This window comes from Onychomys torridus, chromosome 16 (assembly GCF_903995425.1).
Source record: "Onychomys torridus chromosome 16, mOncTor1.1, whole genome shotgun sequence".
Classification (NCBI taxonomy): Eukaryota; Metazoa; Chordata; class Mammalia; order Rodentia; family Cricetidae; genus Onychomys; species Onychomys torridus.
The window spans coordinates 4,739,205-4,746,530 of record NC_050458.1 but is presented as its reverse complement, the minus strand read 5'-3'; positions in this window follow the sequence as shown (position 1 = coordinate 4,746,530).

Here is a 7,326-nt window from a genome sequence, read left to right as displayed (position 1 = left end):
CAAAGAACTTTAAGCTGACTCTTTAGGGTGGGACCTGTGGGGATTTTTTTTTTTTTTTTTTTAGATCTCCTCTGCTGTCTCTAATGAGCAGCCAGGGCTAAGAACCTCTTGCCTAAAGAGCATCCGAGTGCATCCAAATAGCTCAAGAAACCCACCTGGCAATCATTAACCTCACTCTCCACACCTGGCTCAGGAACCACAGGCTTGGGCACCAGGACAGAACATTTTCTGGTGGTCATGGGTCTCACCTCTGGTTTTTCTGCCTCAGAGCTGAGTGGAATTGGTGTGTTGATCACTTAGTAGCACTGGTCCATGCACAGCTCTTCTCTGGTTTTATATATCCATCCTCTTTTACATGCATTCGGGCCCAATAGGCGCTCACTCCCTGTTTAATGTAAACGTGTGTGTCCACGTTTGGGGTTTTTGTGACTGTTGTTATGTAGCCTGGGGCTCATGAATCCTGGGGAAGTGTGCATCACTGAACCACAGCTCAGTCCTATACGAAGGACTTGTAAATGTATTTTGCTAGTTTTTAATGCCTGTACCTTTGTTTTACTGTATTGTATTCAGGACTCGTTGCAAGTGTTAATTTTTTACTGCATCCATGTCACTCACTCTGGTGATGTGTAGTCTGTTAACTTTGTCCTCGTTAGGTCTCTGTTGCTGTGTTGAAACACTCAATAAAACCTACCTGGGGAAAAAAGGGCTTCTTTTACCTTCCATGTTATAGTCCATCATGGAGGGAAGTCAGGACAGCAACCTGGAAGCAGGAACTCCAGCACACAACGTGGAGAAACACTACATACTGACTCCTTTACCGTAGCTCACTCAGCCTGCTTTCTTCTACAACCCAGGACCACCTTCCCGGACCGGTACTGCCCACAGTGGGTTGGGCCCTCCTACATTAATCATTAACCAGAAAAATGTTCCACAGATATGCTCACAGGCCAATCTGATGGAAGCAGCTCCTCGATTGAGGGTCCCCCATTCCAGGTGACTCTAGCTTGTGTTAAGCTGCCAAAAACTAACTCACACAGGCCTTGTGGTTGTCTGCGCCTCCTTTTCCCACATCCATCCACACTGCCCTTAGGTCCCCAACACAGTAGCCATACAATGATCCTCTGTTCTCATATCTCCTGTGGACCTGCATGAGAGTTTACCTGGGATAAATAAATATCTTCTCTGAAATACATATTATAGTTCTTTTGGGGGGTATGGTTTGAGACAGGGTTTCTCTGAGTTAACAGTCCTGGCTGTCTTGGAACTTGCTCTGTAGACCAGGCTGATCTTGAACTCAGAAATCTACCTGCCTCTGCCTCCCAAGTGCTGGGATTAAAGGTGGGCACCACCATGACTGACTCATATTATAGTTCTTATTACTCATGTGTTTTGACATAATGGGTATTTTTACCATATCCAAAAAGGTAAAAATAAGTGATTTTTGTAATAATAACAATGGACTACAGGCTGGAGAGATGGCTCAGAGGTTAAGAGCACTGACTGCTCTTCCAGAGGTCCTGAGTTCAATTCCCAGCAACCACATGGTGGCTCACAACCATATGTAATGAGATCTGGTGCCCTCTTCTGGCCTGCAGTCACACAGGCTGTATACATAATAAATAAATACATCTTTTTTTTTTTTTTTTTTTTTAATGGACTACAACAATATATGTGAATGGCTGGTGTCACACACCTGTACTTCCAGCACATGGAAGGCTAGGGCCAGAAGACTGCTGGAGATTCAGAACCAGACTAAGCTACAAGGTGAGTTTGAGGCCAGCCTGGGCTATATAGCAAGAGTCTGTCTTAGAAAAACAAAATGAACTGGGCATGGTAGCACACATATATAATCCCTGCATTTGGGAGGTAGTGGCAGGCAGATAAGGAGTCAAAGTCATCCTCATCTACATAGCAAATTCAAGGCCAGCCTGGGCAACAGGAGATGTGCTCTCACAACAAAAAAGAAAGAAAAAGAGATTGAACATATTCCTCATGAAAGGTTAAAGCCAGAAAAATGGTTAAGAATCTTGGCATCTTAGTTTTATTTAACCCTGGAATCCTTTCAGACTAGATTTCAGTAGAGGGCTAGTTTCCCACTGGGACCATTGAGTAATCTCAGATGCTTTACAATATCCTTTGGTCGTTTCTTGGCTTTTTCTAAAGTGTTAATGATTATACTACTTCTCACACTGGTAGATCATAACAGAAATTCTTCCAGGCTAAGGAAGTCCAAAACCAAAAGCCAGGTTAAAGAATCAGACAACGGTCAGCCCTGAGAACACACACAAGGAACAATTATAAAGACTGAGCAGGCTGTATTTATGTATTAGAAATTTATTTACGGCAGGCAGTGGTGGTGCAGCCTTTAATCCCAGCACCCGGGAGGCAGAGGCAGGCAGACCTCTGAGTTTGAGGCCAGCCTGGGCTACAGAGCGAGTTCCAGGATAGTCAGGGTGGTTACACAGGAAAACAAAATAAAAAAGGAAGCCCATCTTACTTCTTTAGTTATCTTCTCCAGGGCCAGCGTCCTCCCCAAGAATCAGGCAGCGCTAGGTGCTGGTGTGAAATTTCAACGATGTAACACATTCATGATGTGTTACACTGTAGAGGCCCAGAACATTCTTGGTCCTGGAGACACATTTGGATGTTCTGGTCAGAACCAGCCACTTCCAGTTCCCGCTCATTTCTTTAGACTAGACTCTGTTGTATGTCCTCTACACACATCCGGCCTCGGACCCCCGAGGTCACACTCTCCTGTGCTTGCCCATGGCTTTGGTCTGCTGGTGCTTTAGTGTATATTCATGTTGTCTACCCAACTAGACTAGAACTGGGGGGAAATAACAGTGTCTACAAATTCCTTTCTATCTCAGAAAGCCTTTGATAAGCTCTGGGACATACAACACACTGGCAGAATCTTACTCCGTTGTACCAGTTGATGAAGTACTTTTGAATTTTTGCTAGTGTAAGAAATGGGTTTTTATTTTGTTGGAAGCAGGGACTCAGGCACCCCAGTCTGTATTTGTGGCTGAGGATGACTTTGAACTCCTCTCCCCACCTAATCTTGGGATTACAGGCATGAACCACCACACCCTGTAATAAATATATTTGTTTCTTTTCAAGATTTTTATTATTATTTATTTTTTGTATGTTCAAGCAAGTATTTTGCCTGTATGTATGTATGTATGTATGTACACTACGTGTGTGCCCGGTACCCGAGGAGGTCAGAAAAGGGTATCAGATCCCCTAGAACTTGAGTTACGGATAGTTGTGAGCTGCTATGTGGGTACTAGGAATCAAACCTAGGTCCTTTGAAAAGTTCTAAACACCTCAGCCATCTCTCCAGCCCTTGTTTTGATTTTTAATTATGAGTATTTGTGTATGTCTGTGTGTGGAGGTCAGAAGGCAGCTTGTGGTAGCTGGTTCTCTCTTTCCCAAGAACCCAGGGACCCAACTCAGGTTGTCAAGTTTGTTGGCGAACACTTTACCTCCTGAGCTGGTTTCCTGGCCCAGAGATGTTTTTAAAACTCATGTTTTAAAGCCTTTTTTTCAGCCTCCCAGTGCTCATATACCTTTGAAGGTTATCATACATTCTCTGGAACATTCCCTTTCACATGTAGGCAGTTGGTAATGCTTCAATCGCTTCCCTCAGCCATATTTCAGTCACATCATGTCCGGACACTCAAGTTCGGACATAGACTTGCTTATGGCTTCCACTGGTCTCCTGCCTTCCCTCTTACTTCAGGCTTTGTTAGTGATGTAAGAGTTAAGCAACATAGTACACTTTGCATATTCTACGGCAATAAGTGTAATAAGTCCTGGAGATATTAAGCAAATTCTCTTGCCATGAGTATTTAAGAAAAATCCCCGGGCTGTGGTCAGACAACACCTTTAATCTCAGCACTTTGGAAGCAAAGGCAGGTGGATCTCTGAGTTCGAGGCCAGCCTGGTCTGCAGAGCGAGTTCCAGGACAGCCAGAGCAACACAGAGAAACCCTGTATCGAAAAACAAAAAGTAAAAACAACAACAAAATGACATTAAGGCCACTCCTTACATTTCGGCATGTGGAAGACTGTCCCTCAGATTGCCCTCAGAGAACGACTGTCCCTCAGATTGCCCTCAGAGAACACTCTGACTGCGAGAGTCTACTGGAAAGCAGCGACGTGCATCGGGCTGCAAACTTTTTCAGTCATTGTGACATTCTCAGAATGCAACCTTAAGTTGAATATTGTAAAAGTAATTACGGCATCCTCATGTGGCACAAACAGTCACTGTTCCCAAAGAGCGTGCAGCCCCTGAGAGGCAGGCGCAGGTGTGCTTGGAGTTGAACTTCGGGGAGCTAGAACCATTGAATCAACATCACAGGAGACTCAGACCCTCACCCACACACTGGCTTGGCCCCCGACCCATTTGATTTTGGAATAAAGAGAGCACACCTGGAGCAGTGTCTTGGCACTGGCTTGAACCTGATCAGAAGGTGATCTCACCCTTGTACTAGCTCACTGACCCTGGGAGAGTCTTTCTCTTCATGAACCAATCAGGCTTTGTAGCATGAATCTTAAAGGTACTTGTTAATGAAACTCAAACCCAAGGCCAGTTATTGGGGTGATTGCTGGAAGATCAGAGACACAGAACAAGCCACAGTTTCCTCACCTCGCCAGTCCCTCAGCTGGTCTTGTGTCCTCAGACTGGAAGCTTCTGTGTCCTCATCCCAGAGGCTCTCAGCTGAACTGTGTTGCTCCAAAGCCTGAACGCTTAACCAACCAAATGCTTAACTAACTACATGCTTTTTCCCCTCTAGTTCCTGGTCCTCACGCCTTATATACCTTTCTCTTTCTGCCCCTACTCCCTGGGATTAAAGGTTGGGTTTCTGGAATTAAAGGCATGGGTCACCATGCTTAGCTGTTTCTAAAGTGGCCTTGAACACACAGATATCCACCTGGCTCTGCCTCCCAAGTGCTGGGATTAAAGGCGTGTGCTACCACAGCCCAACTTCTGTTATGGCTTGCTCTGACCCATTTTCTAGCCACCATTTTTGGCTTTGTTCTAGTGGCTGTTTGTTCTCTGACACCAGATATGTTTATTTCAGGGAACACACAATATTCCAGGGAACACAATACCCACCACAAGGCTTGGTCACTTTCATAACTTGGGACACTTAAAGAGGCTGAATAAGAAAACAGAGGCTAGAGGGCTGCCGTGGTCAAGCCTAACACCAGACACAGGCTCCTGTCATGACCAGGACGGATCCCAGGCCTGCTGCATACTGCTTAGAGGCTGGGAGGGAGTCCCAGACCAGGAGCCAGAGAGTAGAGACATTCTTATAGAATGAAGCGTCTAAGCAGAGACATGAGGAAAGGTAGGGTTAGATGGGAAGGGTGTTTCAAGCAAAGGGATGAGTGTCCCTGGAGTAGAGAGGGACAGCCAGGGAGTCTGTGAAGACATACTGAGTTAGAACGCCAAAGGTCACAGAACCACGGCTAAGAGACCAGGGAAGAGGTCGCCATGTTTGTCCAGAAGCTGAATGTAGTGTTCTGCATACATATGAGAAGCAGAACATACATGGGAAGTAGAACTGACTGATCCATGATTCCTTGGATGTACTGGACACAGCCACTGTCACTCCGACAAATCTTCATTGACAAGCCTTGTGTTTCTGTGGAACTTGATGGGTCTGCTTCCGTCTTAATCCCTAGGTCAAGTGTCCAGCAACCCACACTTGCTATGCCCATCAGCCGCCATCCCCACAGGCCAACCTGTAGGCTTCGGGTAGTCACAAGTTGTGCCCATTTCAGAAAGGCCAGGACACTGAGAACTGTCCTCTCAGGATCTGGGGAACTGATTACCTGGTTAGTACATGCTTTGTGTTTAGCTCTGTCTTTCATGAAGGCCTGCTTTGGGATCAGTGTGGTGGCATCAGGAGAGAGTAAAAGGAGACTAGAGCTCAGCTGAGGGCAGCTACAGCCTGCAATCAGGCAGACTAGCTGATCTAGTGGAGGAAGTCTACACAGCCTAATTCCTGAAACCATATTCCTCATCTCCTTCACATCTGCTTTTCTAGTCATGCTTTGTAGCTTTTGATGCTAAAATTGCTTCAAATCCCTCATACCATGCCACCCACGGCAGGTGTGGGGGTCAGCACCCCTATTATATTATATTTCCTCAGCAGGAAAACGGCCAAGAACTGAAAGGGGTACATGGACTAATTTGACCCCACACCCCCCTCACCCTCACCCCTGCTTCTGAGACAGGGTTCCATGTAGGTAGGCTGTCCTCTCACTGTGCCACAACGATGACTCTCTAACCCCAGGTATGTCCCACTGTCCCCATGTATGTGGTGTTAGGCATGGAAGCCACGACTTTATACATATGAAGCAAGCATTCCCTAAACTTCAAGGCTTAAATCAGGTCCTTTGCCATTGTTTTCAGAATGGCATGCCATTCTGAAGCTGGATCACAAGGGTCTCTATTTTGGAAAGTTTTATAGCAACAACAATGTCAAAAATAGGCCAATCATTTGATGTTTATTATGTGCAAGCCCCAAGTAAGGCTCAGAACCTGGCTTCATTTTTTTACTCACAGTGACGCTGTCAGAGAAATGAGACAATTGTTCTCCTTTTGCAGATAACCAAGTGTAGGCTCAGAAGGTCCAGGAAACTTGTCCAGAGTTCCACAGCTGTATGTGAGGGAGTAAACTCAGAGGAAAACAATAAAATTGGGTCTTGATCAAAGCAAACAGATAATGTATTACTTGTGTACAGTCTGGTATTTGGTAAGAGGGAAATAAATAATACTAATTAGGTTTATTAAGTAAATAGTTTTTAAAAAGTTATCACAAGGCTGGAGAGACAACTGGCTACCCTTCTAGAGGACCCAGGTTCAATTCCCAGCACCCACATGGCAGCTCACAATTGTCTGTAACTCCAGTTCCAGGGGACCCGACACCCTCACATAGTCATATTTGCTGGCAAAAGACCAATGCACATTTAAACCAATGCTATCTTAAAGCAGTAACACTGTGGTCTGTGTCCTTCCCAATTTCCACAAGCAGATAGAGAGCTTGTGGTCCAGGCTGACTTCAATAGTCCCTTTAGTACCCACAACCCTGTGGCACCAGCACCAAGCAGCCCCATAGATTACTAGCACCCAGAATGTTTGCCAGATGGGCATCTGACATGATACCCAGTGCAAAGGGAGCAGGTAGGAAGAGGATGCTCACCAGGCCTGCAGATTGCTGGCTCTGTCAGCTTAGGGCCCTGAAGAGCTTTCTTCCTCTCCTGGGAGCCAGCCCAGCAGGTTTGGCTCTGGTGGACAAGTCTGAGCTGGACA